The sequence below is a fragment of the Protopterus annectens genome, chromosome 7.part0 (assembly GCF_019279795.1).
Source record: "Protopterus annectens isolate FY-2018-M chromosome 7.part0, PAN1.0, whole genome shotgun sequence".
NCBI classification, from domain to species: domain Eukaryota; kingdom Metazoa; phylum Chordata; order Ceratodontiformes; family Protopteridae; genus Protopterus; species Protopterus annectens.
This window is the reverse complement of record NC_056739.1, coordinates 1,641,817,757-1,641,832,634: the sequence shown is the minus strand read 5'-3', so window position 1 is coordinate 1,641,832,634 and position 14,878 is coordinate 1,641,817,757.

The window sequence follows — 14,878 nt, the reverse complement described above, 5'->3', positions numbered from 1 at the left end:
TAAAGCTATCAGGACGTCTGACCAGTTATTTGTTGCCTTTCATCCCAGGTTTTTAGGTTTGGCTGATTCCAAGCAAACTATTTCCACTTGGATTTCCAAGGCTATTTCCTTTTGCTACACTTTTCATGGTGAGAGCATTCCTTCTTCTATAAAGGTTCATTCCACTAGAGCTGTGGCTTCTTCTGGTGCTTTTTTCAATGGCTTAGATGCCAATTCTATTCTTGAAGCTGCTACCTGGACTTCTGTGCATACCTTTACCAAACATTACCAGTTGGATGGTATCTCCAGAGCTAGAGTTGGTTTTGCTGCTGCCATTCTGCTTGGCTTCTTGGAAAACTCTGCTGCTTCCTCCTCCCGGGTTTCTTCTTGAGCTTTTGTACTCTCCCATTAGTAAGGAATACTGTAGCAGTGAATGTAAGGACATAGTACAGTTGTGTAAAATCTTACCATAATGATAGATGGCCTTGGCTTTACAGCAATAGTATTCACTCCCTCTCTCCATCCCCTGGTCTTTTTCCCTTCTTGGCTGTGCAGATTCTCCTTGGTTTTCCTTGGACTGCTGTTACTACTGGAGTAATCTGTTCTGAGGATGGTAAGACTGAACATCACCTTTATGCCCTACCTCATGCAAGGAGTGCACAGGTGACATTCAGCATACCTTAAAGCAATGGTAATCTTTAATAAACTGGCCAGAAGGAGGGCTTCACAGCAGAGAATCCCATTAGTAAGGAATACTGCAGGGGTGAAGGCAAGGACAACTACCGTTATGGTAAGATTTTCACAACTGGACTTTTGGAGGGAGTATTTTTTTATTTTTTTTTTTTTCAAATAATTTTTTTTTTTCATAATATAAACCATGCATACATGTGAAAGTACAAACAATAAAATTTGCACAAATATTAATTGGATAATGTCTACAATATTATTAATAGGCCAAAAAAGGCCATGAGAACAGATGTACATTGGAAAAGGAAGAGAGTAAACATAAACTGGAGTATGCATAGTACACTAACTAACAGCAATAACCTAAAAAATACAATATTTACAATGCTACCATGACTAAAATATAGACAGTGTCATTAGATAAAAGACTAGATGTAAACAGCCCCATTAGTAACCTACCATAGGAGAGACAGATCCCTTAAATATAGGTAGAGAGTATAAGGGATATTTGTATTAGCCAAAGTTTAATCACACATAATTCCCTCAAACAGGCTTTTCCAAAGTTTGCTGAAGTAGGCTCTCTTTTTAGGTCTATTTATAATAAACTTCTGGGCAGAGATATACTTAATAGCCATAACCTTGAATCCAGGCCAAGACATTTTGGTACGATCTAACCAGTTATAAGTGATGTAGAGTTTTATGAGAGAACATAATGTTATTAAAATATGGAGATGCAATTTAGGCAAATTAGGAGGGGGGATGTTTAGAATAGCCGTTTCCCATGAAAGGGTAGAATTGTAGTAACCCATTTTTTTAAGACGCACTTTAAGTGAACACCATAGTTTATAGGAATGATTGCAGTGCTACATGATATGTAGTAAATCAGCTCTCACTGCAGGGCAGCATGTGCAGATAGGAGAACTATTAGAATTAAATTTGTTAATTATTACAGGGGTATAGTAGGAGTTGTTATTTAACATCAATTGAGTGTATAAGAGTTTTTTGAAGGGAGATAATTCTAGAGTAGTTTTTATAGCTAGTAGTTTTTGGTCCTCTGTAATAGGAGAGTTTTGATTATCCCAGTATTTGGAAAAAAGGCAGTTATCTTTGTAAAGTAATGGGCCTAGTAATTTGTATGATGAGGAAACTGTTTTTTCATTATTAGAAATTGTAGTAATGATTAGGTTTAGTTTGTCAACTGCCTGTGAATCAGGGAGAGAATTATTAGTTAGCAAAGTTGTAAGATCTCTTAATTGGCGGAGAATGACCATATATTTGTTATTGACCTTAAGAATTAGTCGTAGTTCAGCAAGAGACAAAGAATTATGCTTGATAATATCCCATACTTTAAGGTCTTTGATGAGAGGGAATTCAGTAAGATCTATCAACGTGTTATTAATTTTAAGGTTTGGATTAAGGTGTAGTGGTTGAAGAAGAGGGAGGGTAGGTTGAAGATTGATGTCCTTAATCAGTTTTTGAAATAGTTTTACTTTGAATTTCAATAGGGGGGATAATTTTGAGCTTTTCAAAGAGGTGAGTGATAGGAAAGGAATAGCCTTGGGGTTAATTTTATTAGAGAGAATATGTCTGTGCCACATCTTAAGCCACGCTGGATGGTGGGCTTGAGCTATGCTATTCAAGCTTGTGATGGACCATAGTGTATTAGAGCATATGATCACGTAATACAGATGGAAATTTGGAAGGCCAACCCCACCTTTCTCCTTGGGTAGACTTAATCTGGAGAAGGAAATCCTAACATTCTTAGGAAACCAAAGGAATTTTGCTAAAACTTTAGCGATTTGTGAAAAAAAATTGTTTGATATCATTATATTTGTCGCACTAAATTGATATAGAAGTCTGGGTAAAATATTCATTTTCACAATGGCTACTTTTGAGAGAAATGTTAATTTCAGTAGCTTCCATCTTTGCAAATCCTGACATATGGTGGACCATGATTTTAGCATATTATTTTGAAGCATGGAAGCTTGATTATGTTCAAAGTCGATGCCAAGGTACTTAAGAGTATAAGATATACGAAATGAAGATTCAGGAAAAAAGAAGGGTTTGTGGGACTCAGGGTTAATTGGGAAAATGTGGGATTTTTTATTGTTAACTTGGTATCCAGAGGCATTAGAAAAAAAAAGTGATGGTGTTTGCAATTTTAGGTAAATCTGAGTTAGGAAATTGAAAATAAAGATTTAAATCATCAGCAAGCATGAATAGTGCTACTATGTATTGAGAATTTTTGGTATATTGTGGTATGTGTTTTGAGTAATGTATAAGAGAAATGGTTCAAGAAATAAATTAAAAAGAAATGGAGAGAGTGGACAGCCTTGTCTTGTACCATTGGTAATCAGAATTGGTTCAGATCTTTTTTATTAATATATAGATATGTGTATGAATTTGTGTAGAGAGTTCTAATCATATCTGAGAATATCATAGGTATGTTGAAATGTGATAGCGTAGAGAACATAAAGTCCCAATTCACTCTGTTGAATGCTTTTGACGCATCTAAAGTCAGGGCATACATGGGATTTTTCTCTTTTTTAGTGAACTGTATGAGAGAGTCCAATGTTAATGTATTATCCCATGTATGTCTATTGGACATAAACCCAGCTTGATCCAGTGATATTAAGTGTGGTAATATTTGTTTGAGTCTGTTGGCTAAAATAGCTGCAAATATTTTGATATCAACATTTATAAGCGAAATAGGTCTATAATTATGCGGGTCCGTTTTATCTAGATTGTTCTTTAGAAGTAAAATTGTTTTGGAATTGTTCCAATGTATGTCAGTGATTCCGTTCTTTATAATGAAATTAAAGACCTTTAGAAGAATAGGGGCTATTTTTGAACTAAAGATTTTGAAGAAATTGGTAGTGAAGCCATCTGGGCCAGGGGATTTGCCTATTTTAAGTTTATTGATAGCATTTTGAATCTCTTGAATATTGAGTGGAGCTGATAAGAAGGATGCTTGATCACAATTAAGAGATGGAAAGGTGATGGAGTTGAGAAATGTCTCAATCTGTGGATTGGAGGGGTTGTGTTTATTCTTGCTATAAATATCCATATATAGGTCCTGAAATAGTTGAATTATCTCAGAGTCTGATTTAAATATTTGCCCTTTGTATTGAAGGATAGAAATTGTAGGAGCGCCATTATTGTTTTTGAGTATTCTAGAGAGGGTCCTAGAGGGGATTTGTGCCCATTCAGAGTAGGTTGCAATTTGTTTTTGTTCCTGCAATGAGTAGCTATGTAAATGTATCTCAAGTAATTCTTTATGCGTTACGTTAATCAATTTCTCAAGATCAGGGTCAGGATGCATTTTTAGTTTTTTTTCTAAGGATGCTAATTTTAGAACTAGACTTGTTTCCTTTTCTTTATTAATTTTGTTTAAAAAAGAGGCTTTGCTAATCAGAAATCCTCTTAATTCAGCCTTGCAAGCAGCCCATTGTATATCTGTCGCAATTTGAGAATTTTCAAAGTTAGCATATAGTTCAGACAGTGAGTTGTTGATTGATTATGATTTCCTTACATTTTAGTAGATTATTATTAAGGGACCAGTTCATATGGGGGGAGGTAGTATATGTGAATATGATCATAAGAAATATTTTAGCATGGTCAGATAGCCTAGGCTCACATCTTAGTGTGTTTTTGAACTTGGAAAAAAACTTAGAAATTAAAAAGAAGTCTAAGCGTGACCATGATTTATGGCAGTTAGAGTAAAAAGTGTACATGCTATCTTTAGATGAGTCAGTACTGAAGGCAATAGTATCCATTAGGTTAAAGTCTGACATTAATTCCTCAAGGGTTATGGAAGCTTGAAAGTTGTAAGCGGAAGACTTACTAGTGCGATCTAATCTGGGATTTATAACTGCGTTCCAATCCCCTCCTATTACAAAAAGGTGGTTCTGAAAAGAGCTAAGTATGTTGTAGATTTCTAGAATGAAAATGTGTTGTTGAGTACATGGACCGTATATGTTCAAAAATAAAACTGGTTTAGTACAGTCTGGTAATATGGAAGTAAAATAACACCACCTGCCATTTTTGTCAGATTTACATTCATTTATAACACCCTGGAATTGTTTCTTAATTATGATGGCTACTCCCTTAGAATTTGAGCTATCGCCACCCGCAATTATAAACCTAATCCACTTTCTATTGGATACTTTTTCCCACCCCTCTTTTGGTAGGTGCGTCTCCTGTAGGAAGCAAATATTGGCCTGGGATTTAAAAATAAGATGTAGCAATCAATTTTTTTTTTTACAGTATTTTGTAGACCCTTAACATTCCAGCAATCTAGAAACCAACTATTGAATTCCCTGATTTAGTTAAATATATTGAGGTGTTATAGAATTGAGAAAAAAATTATTATTGTAACTGTATATGATAAGATTTGTTTAAGGGAAGTTACTTTTGGGCTTATGAGAAAACAAAAAGCACAAGATATTGTTGACACTGCCTTTACAGAGGAATTAGCAATGCAGGAAAAGGTAGCACACAACTTCTTCTGGCTAGCCCCAGTGCCTAACCACCCGTACTCCTTATATGAAGAAGTATATATACACACAAACAGAAACCAAAACACTCCTATACATATGTACATAAAATAACTCTTCCAATAGATCATCAACCTAGAGACCTTGCAAACAAAAAACAAAACACCCACTGAGCTTCTATATTTAGATAGAGTTTGGATAACTTATGGCATGTACCTGCATTACCTTAGAACCATAAAGAGAGTAAAATAATCTACATGCCTATTTGAATGTGTACGCTCTTGGACGTATAATACAAAGCAGAAATTTAGAGTAGCTAAATTACTAAATGCATTTAGATGTAGTTCTAAATAAGTGTGCTGATAACTGATAGATTCCTGTACAATTCGAATATCTTTTAACTTAAGAAATTCCATTTGTTTTTGAGCCTTACTCTTTAGGGAAATTTAACATACAATCCATGAGATTAGTAGTTATTGATATAACAATACAAAAAAACAGCAGTTTAGCCAGGCATGTAACAGATAGGACACAATGTAAAGAATACTTAATGATGCAGCACAGTTTATATCACCTTAATATCATAAAGAGTCATACAACAATACTCCAATAATTGAATGAAGTAAAAGCTAGTATAACAGATGAGCAAGTAGAAAAGGTAGCTGAAACAATGATGACTGATAATGACCAGTAGGTCGTATTCAATTAAGAAAGGTGCCCTTCTTATTGTACATTTATACGAGGCAACAAAAAGTGGGGTTGATTTACAAAAAATGTAGTACAAGACTCATAACCCTTTAGCTTTTAAAATTGCAAAAAACAATGCTCAATCACTAATAATAACATGTTTTAAATGGTTTGCAGCATTGGTAAACTTGTTTAAAAACCTTACAAGGATTTTTATATAAAATAGTGTGGATTGTGTATTTAGCGAAGTATAAACAGTAGCTTCATGCACCACATAGTTAGCGACAGTCTTAGCAGTATTAAAGTCTGAGAAGTAACTGTCCAGCCAGGAAATAGGCATGTTTTAATCTCCTTGCCTTTGACAGATCCATATTTGAGTTGCAAGCGTCTTTCTAATAAATAGACGCATATTTGCAGATGCACATGAAGAAGTATGAGCTTCAGCAATAAATACAGCAGCTGATCCCAGCGCCTGGAATAAATTTTGTATTACAGTTACCTGATGAACGTGAGGGTTCCAGGCTGCATTCCTGTAGTGAAGACGATCAAAGTGCCAGCTGCCATAAAGATTTTAGATCATGTTAGCTAAAGGGAAGGCGTTGTAGCATTATCCTGTATAGCGTGCGCTAAGCTCCATTAGTAGATACCGAGGATAACACGTCAGAACAGGGTGTTGCAATCTAATGGTACCCTCTTGGGAACAGCGTGTATGAGAACTGTTCCTCCCATCACGGAGATAACACTTATATTTTGAAGGGCTTTGGATAATTTTAAAAGCAAGTAAGAGTTTAATCCTGTTAAAGAGAATTGTCATTCATGTTTTGAAAGCAAACTTTTAGGCAAAAAAGGTTCATAGCAACGGATAGCACTGTGTACTGCTTTAATAGTAGACACGATGACATTAACAATTATTCAGGAGGCTGGTATTTTGTTAAAAGCCTTGATAAAGGCTGTTTTTGCTTCGTTTTGTGTGTTAACTGAGTATCTCACCTCGTTACTGTAAAAAATCAAATTGTTGGGATAGCGCATTTGAAACCAGATATTTCTTTTTATCAGATCTGCACAAAACGGAGCCAGTTTTTGTCTGTTTTCTTTGATGCTTAAAGGTAAATCTTGTGAGAAGGAAATCTTATGGTTATTCCACATAAGGAATTTATGTTTTTTGGCTGCTGCTAATATTTTTTGCGCATTTTGGTAATTAAGTAGTTTAGCATAGACTTGGCGGGGAATTGTGTTGTCCTGTTGTCTCCGAAGTGCACGGTGAGCTCTTTCAATGGTGATTTCAGGCTTCTCATCATCAAGTTGTAGCAATGTTTCAAATATTTGTTTTGCAGTAGTGATTAAGCCTTGATTATCAGGCCTCTTATCAGAATATTGTTTCTCCGACTTCTTGCCTCTAGATCTGTTATTTTCATTTGTAGGTCTGTTATAACTGTAGATTTAGCACAGAGATCTTCAGTGAGAGATTGTAATTGAAGCTCATTTGCCTGTGTTTTTTGTTCAAGCCAACCCACTCTTTCAGCAATCTGTGAGACAGATTTTCCAGTGGTAGACAGCTGTTCAGAAAAGTTCTGGATAGCTGTGTGTATGGGTTGTAGGGCCTGTTTTAATTCATCCATGTGAAAGCCAGGGTCTTCATTAGAGCTAGTGTTGTTTTTGTTAAGTTCCATCTGTTGTTTATTAGTTTTTTGCCTTTTGGATAAGCTTTCTTTTTCTGGTGAGAAGATTACTGAAGATTTAGCCTTTGTTGTCTGTATCTCCATTGTAATATGATCATTTGAAGATTTTTGCTGCCTGGCCATGTGGTCTTCCGAAAACTGGAGCAAGATTAGGCCTTTTAAGTCACAGTGAGTATGAGGCTTTGAGATTAGATAAAGAATATACGTTTAATTTATGACCTTTTTATAAGCTGGAGGTACCGAATAAGTTGAGTTTATGATGAAGTGTAGATTTCTTTTGTTCTTATGCACGTCCCGAAGCTTAGAGATGAAGAAATCTTAGAGAAAAACAAGAAGGAGTGAAGAGCTCAGTGTATGTGCAGCTCACCAGCCGACCACCATTTTGGAACCTCCTTTGGAGGGAGTATTAAAGGCAGCAGAAACACCAGTCTTAGAAAAGCATGAACATTTATTTACAAAAATGTAAAAATTTAAGGTACTTCCAAAAGGAATGTCTTATGGTTTAACAAATGTTTACAGCAAGTACCTTCAATAAGGACCAATATAACTGGGATAAGGTTTCTTTCAGCAGATCACCCTGTCTGAGCTTCATAGTCTCTCTCTCTTCTGGATTCCTATAAGAGGAACAGTCTCTTCTTCCTACTAATGTCCTCTCCCAATTCATTATTCACTCTGCTGTCTTTCTTCAGTGCCCCTGCTCTGGATATTAAATTCCCCTCCAAGAAAAGCAAGCTACATGCTAAAAGGGTCTACCTTGCCCCTTGTTTTATACTGCATTAATTGTTTCACTAAGCATACCTTGTCTAACCAGTATAGTAAAGTTTCTGTCTGCCCTCAAAGCAACATTCTTATTTAAACTGATGCTATACCTTTCAAGCTAATACAACAAATGATCCTTTATGATCTTAAAGAAACACTTACATTTACCTTCTATGATTAAAGGAAACAAAATACTTCCTTCTTATTTACCATAATTATATTTAGACACTTTACATCCAAAATACACCCTATTTATAATATTTATATTCATGTAGGTATTTTGGCAAGATCTGTCATGCTGTGCTACCATATAAACACACACACACTTCCTTTGATTGACATCTATTTAGTTAGCAATAATGGGTCAACTGTACAAATGGTCAACAAATGTGGAAGATCTAACAATGCCCTGGGTTTGAAATACTGCCTTCCCCCAAAATTGTGTAGTCTCAGAGTTATCATATTTGATTAGCATGTGGTGTGAAAATGCAAGGGGTGCCTTATCCCTTGAAAAAATTATGTCTGTAATCTATTTTTTTTTTTGCTTTTAGTTTTGCACACAGCAAGGTTGTTGCTTGGCACTTGCATAGTAATGTGTCAACATTTGCAATGTTGACATTTTTGGGTCGATGTTATGAATATCGACATTTGGGTATTTTGACCAAAGGCAGTACACTCATATAAGGATAAATAGATTTATAGATATATAAATATATGTAAAATGCTGCATCATTGTATCTCCACTAATTGAATCAGCACCTGTCAAAACTCTGAGATGGGCTTTAATATGGTTCCTGTAAGAACAGTCCAATCTCAATGGCTGTGCTACTCACACAACTCTGGAACAAGCTTTACAAACAGTCCAAAAGAGGATGCATCTGATATAGTTATGTTACTCTAACACGCTTGACCTATTCTTTGATGACCTTGTGTGCTTTGTCTACTATGCCTTCTCAACAACTGAAAACTGGATGTGCCAAAACCACCTCTCTCTCAATGCAAATAAATCAAAGATTCTACTATTCCCTCCTAAAAAGACCCTCTCCTATGATAAAAACAACTTGAAAGTCTATAGTCAAACCAACTCACCTATAGAAGTAGTCCCCTCTGCCAAACGACTTGGCATTACTGTAGATGAACACCTCAAAAACTGCCTCCTATTCTTACTTTCCTGCATCCTCATTCACTGTACATAATAATAGCATTATATGTAAGTCACATATAACAATAATTTGTTGTTTATTTTTCTAAGTGCTGCATTTTAATATTTCATAACTATGTCTCCAGTCTTAATGTTTTTATATGAATATTGCATATGTATTTCTTTATGTAACTGTATTTTATTTTCATTTTTTTTTAAATGTTGGAGCTTATCTCCCCGGGCCTCTACTGAAAATGGACATATATCCAGCTAGACTAGCCCGGTCAACAAATGTAAAATAAAATAAAATAAAATAAATAAAATAAGTTTGATATTCATATTCAACAAAATGTTAAGAAAACCCACCAAAAGCTAGGCATGCTGTATAGGAATAATCGCTTTCTCTCTAACTCTACCAGGCAAACTCTGGCCTCGACTTATCTTCTTCCTTTCTTATTATATGGAACCCCTCTCCTAACCAACCTGTCCTCCTCTATCACCTCTAAACTAGAAAACTGCTACAACAAAATCTCTAAATTTGCCTCTAAATCTAAAAATAACACCCATCACTGCCTAACCCTACAGTCCCAGAATTGGCTAGAATTCCCAAACTACCTAGACTATCTCCAACTCATTACTGCACATAGACTCATATTTCACCCAACAAACTGTCCCGCTCTAACTAACATCCTTCCCCCTTATACACCCAACAGAGCTCTCAGATCTCAAAATCAGAACTTAATTACTATCCATAAACCTAAACGTCCTGCTGGCCAACTTCTCCTATCTTTCTCACTAGGCAACAAATGGACTTCCCTTCCCTCCACACTAAAAACCACACCAAACTCAGAAAACTTCAAAACCCAACTATTCAAACACCTGTCCACTAAATGGAAATGTACCTGCCTTCATCCAACCTCATCCAAGGGGGTTCTCGCTCTGGTTCCCAAGCTCTACAACTCCCATAGTTATCTTCCTATGAGCCTATTTAAGCTCTCAACAACTTCTATAGCTTCTCTCTAAGCTCTCACCTCCTACAGCTACCCTCCCACAGACAACCTTGTAAATTTTGTAAATAGCATTCCACTGTTGATGTGTGTATGTAAATCATATTTACATTTGCTTAAAAGGTTTGTATGTAAACTGTTTCCACACCTAACCCATATCTGTTTTGCTCAAATGAAATTGTGTGATCCCTACCTTCAAGCTTAATGAATTTGTTAACTATGCATGATATTGAATGCATTTATGAGCAACTATTCTACATAAGATCTTTAATATTAGCTATCATTTGTATCTAAATTGTAGTAATGCATCTTGGAGCTTTTCTCCCTGGGCCTCCACTGAAAATGGGTCAGTTCAGCCCAGTGGACTTCCCCAGTAATCAAATTGCAAATAAATAAATAAATAAACAAAATGTGTGTGAACCATGTCAAGACAAATGCATGAATAGATAGAGAGAAAGAGAGCGATAGAGAGAGAGATAGTTAGATATATGCAAAGCAATAGGATACTATTTAATTGGATTACCAGCAATGGAGGTTAAAGAAAGGACATAATGGCAGGAAAAAGCTGGGAAAGTATCCTATTCTTTGCAACATCTGTCAACTGTGTATAGCGCTGAACATTTAATTATAGGATCATAAGATCATAGGATTATAGGAGGTTACTGGGCTAATAGCCCCAGGGGCCTTACAAGCCTAGCGAATTTCAACCTGTGTTTCCAAGAGTGTCTGGTTCAAGCAGACGCTAAAATCAGCACCAATTGCCCCTGTCCAGGAGAGACACAGATGGAACTCCCAGAGTGAATTTATGGTAACCCACACAATCGTCCAATTTATGCGTAAATAGGGCCAACAAGGAGCTTTGTTTAACATGAATAGGAAGCTTCTTCCAAAGGTGGGGCAACCACTGCGAGACAAATCTATCTCTCCAGCAATTTCTGTTGATGTCACATACCAGGTTAAGGTCCTTTGAGCGAATGACCCGTGTGTGATTTGACCTGTGAATGTGCAGCATTTCTATTAAAGCTGGGTCAGATATTGTTCTATATACAAGGCAGAGGTCACCTCTGAGCAGTCTGTATGACACAGAGTAAAGTTTGTCCACATAAGCCATATCTTGAAGACCGTGAATTTTCATTGTAAAGAACCTTTGTGGTCTATTCAATTGCTGCAGGTGTTTGGAAAGGAACATGCCAAAGGGAGTGCTGTACTCTATTACTGGCCTGATGAGGGAAGAGTACAGAGAGGTTATAACATCTTTTTGCTGGAGGCAATGCCCTTACTTATGAGATGAGCAATATAAAATGCCCTTCTTATCACTGTGGGGACATGCTGATCAAAATTCAGGTTGCTGTCAACCTGTGCGCCAAGATCTCTCACCACTGACTGTGTACTTAGGTCTTGCTATTAATGTGGCAGTTTGCAGGAGTATCACCCATGCCAAAGGGGATGATAATGCATTCTTTTTTTGCATTGTTTAAGACCATGATTTTGGCACCAGTCATTAGTCTGTGTAAGAACTTCCTGCAGGATGTTGACATTGCTAGAAGTTTCAGCGATTGCTTCCACTTTGCAGTCATCTGCAAACTTTGGCAGCCACAGTCCTTTAGTTTTAGCCTGTACTTTGGAGATTCCAAATATTAGGGGTCCCAGAATCGATCCCTGTGGAAAACCACTGATTACAGGTCTGCTGGAGGAGGTGGAGTCCCCTATTTTGACCATATAAGTGTCAGTTTGTAGCCCACCTGACAGTGTAAAGGTTGATACCAAGCTGAGTGAGTTTATCAATGTTGCCTGAGTGGGGGACTGTTTCAAAGGCCGTGGCTAAGTCTAGGCTGTATGTACAGATTTGTCCTTGTCTAGGGCTTTGTTGACTGTCTTGAAGAAGTCCATCAAGTTAGACAGGCATAATCTCCCCTTGACAAAGTCAAATTGGGTGGGGTCAAGCATTTGGAAATTTCCTATATGTTTGTTAATAAGGTCCATGATGATTCATTCCATGGCCTTGCAGATAAGGCTGGTCAGGCTAATGGGTCTATAGTTCTCGGGGTCCATGGATGCACCCCTTTTGTGCAAAGGATGATGGTAGCTGTTTACTATTCCACTGGGATGAGCCCAGTGCTTAGGCTATGAGTGAAAAGTGTGCGAAGTGATGATGCTAATTCCTGTTTTAACCCATGTAGAACACAGCCAGAGATGTTGTCTGGTCTCATAGATGTTGTGTTTTTGGCCTTGGAGAAGGCATTTAAGAACTGCTCTTCAGAGATAATAGATGGGGGACAGGTGCTCGGGATGCCTTGGGGTATTTGTTTCAGGCACCGGGGAGTGAAGTTTTCACTAAACTTGTTAGCCAGCAGGTTTGCTATATCCTCAGATTCTGTATATGTAGTACCATTAACTACGAGTTCAGAGCAGATCTGGACCTTACCTTTGAGATTATCAATGTAATTAAAGAACACTTTGTGGTTATCCTTAGTTGGGGAAGCTAATTTGGATTCATTGTTAGCTTTGGAGGACTTCACTAGGAGTCTTATTTGCTTGTTTAATTTGAGAAGGGAGTGTTTCCAGTTTTGAGTTCATTACTTTCTTCTCTTAGATAGCAATTTATTTTTCCTATTCTACAGACTATTAATGGCAGTTGCCCACCAGGCAAGTTTGTTTTTCTTTGAAGATCTTGTTTTGGTTCTATCAGGTACAGCAGAGTCAATACAATTGTACAGGCACTAGTAGAAAGCATTAGTGTATAACTCAGCACAGGTGTCTGTTCCATCAGTGGGGGGAGGGGGCTATGAAGCTATTTATGCTGTCACTTAAGTGGTTGTAATTGGCCTTGGAGAAGCTTTTTAGTCTAGTTGTTGCTCAGGGGGATCTTTTGTTATAGTTACAAACAGCGAGACTGGTTTGTGGTCAGATCTCATCAGGGATGGCCACACAATGGGTGCAGTGCAGCAGTTCCCTATGTTGGTGATCACCACATCCAGGATGTTTGAACCCCTTGTTGGTGTGTCAATCAGCTGGTCCAGGGCACTGGAGTTAAGGAAGTCCAGGAACCTCTCAAGTTGTTCACACCAACATGGACTATGATGGTCATAACAGTGCCTGTTGTTGAGAGACTTGAGTGTGTGTGTGATGTGGTGGATCCTGGCACCTGACATACAGCTGACCATGCCCTTTTCCTTATCTAACCTAGTGAGAGAGACATCTGTGTGTCTCACAAATGAGTCACTTATGACTAAGACGTTTGTTTTAGTGTTACGCCGTAGGGTTTTGACTGGTGAGATATTGATGTGTGACACATTATGTGTACTATGTTCAGTAGAGGATGTAGTATGTGAGTCATGCTTGTGTTTGTGTTTGTGAGGTCTGTGATGTTTAGGTAAGCTTATAGTAAGGACCTGTACATATGTAGGTTTAAGTGTTGTTGATTTGATAGGTGCAGGAGGTGAGGTGTGCACGCTGACAACCTGCTTAGTATAAGATGAAGTGACTGGTGACTGAGAGCCTGGATTCCAAGTTCTTGATATAGCTGCATCTCTCACATAATGAATTTGTGTGGACTTGAAGAAGTAGGCTGTCAGTGTACATGAGACAATTGCTACATTGCCTCAAGATGCCCATGTCAACCAGATTGGCTGGAGAAACTGTGGGAAATTGTCCGTCTATAACAATAAACAAATGTATTCTGGTTTAACTCTGTTAATCAGCTTATAACTCAGTTTGTGTATAAAATCTGGTATACAGTATGGAACATGTTTGTATCCGGATTATTAGCACTGGTCTGAGAAAAATCTGTTTAAAAGTTGAGAAGCTGTTGTTCTATTATAATGCAACTGTGAATTAGTGTACTAACAGTGTAAAGTGAGCTGCTCACATTGACTCTTTTGGCCATGTAAGGTAGGACTGTGGTTAGTGAAAGTGCAGGAGTGGTGAGCCTTGTGGGATTTTGTGGACAGTAGATGGTAAGATTGCTTTGTGCAATCAAGTAAAATAATTAAGTCTTAAATAAATATATGGTTTTAATAGAGCAACAAAACAGAAGGGAGCCAGCAGGCATTGTTTATTTAAACTAGCTCAAAACAAAGTATAAAAATAAAAAAAAGAAATGAAATACACCGGTTTCATCTGCAACATTTACATAGCCTTCATCAGTGCAGTAAAGGCATGAAAACTTCTTCTCTTTTTATATATATAACCACTAGGTGAGGCTGTAATTTAATGAATTAATTAGCAGTCCTAATTAAAGGTACTCATTTAGTCTTGGTGATAATAAGCCCCCCAGTTTAATGATCCATTTCTTTTCCTTGCTATTCAAAATCTGGTGCCATCCTGCTTTGTTTGTCCTATTTCCAATAATTCTGCCTATCACAGTAAAATTAAAGGATGCATTCTTGTGTGCCTCAGTGTGCTTATATAAAGCATTGGTAAGCTTCTTGTGCCTGATATCACTAT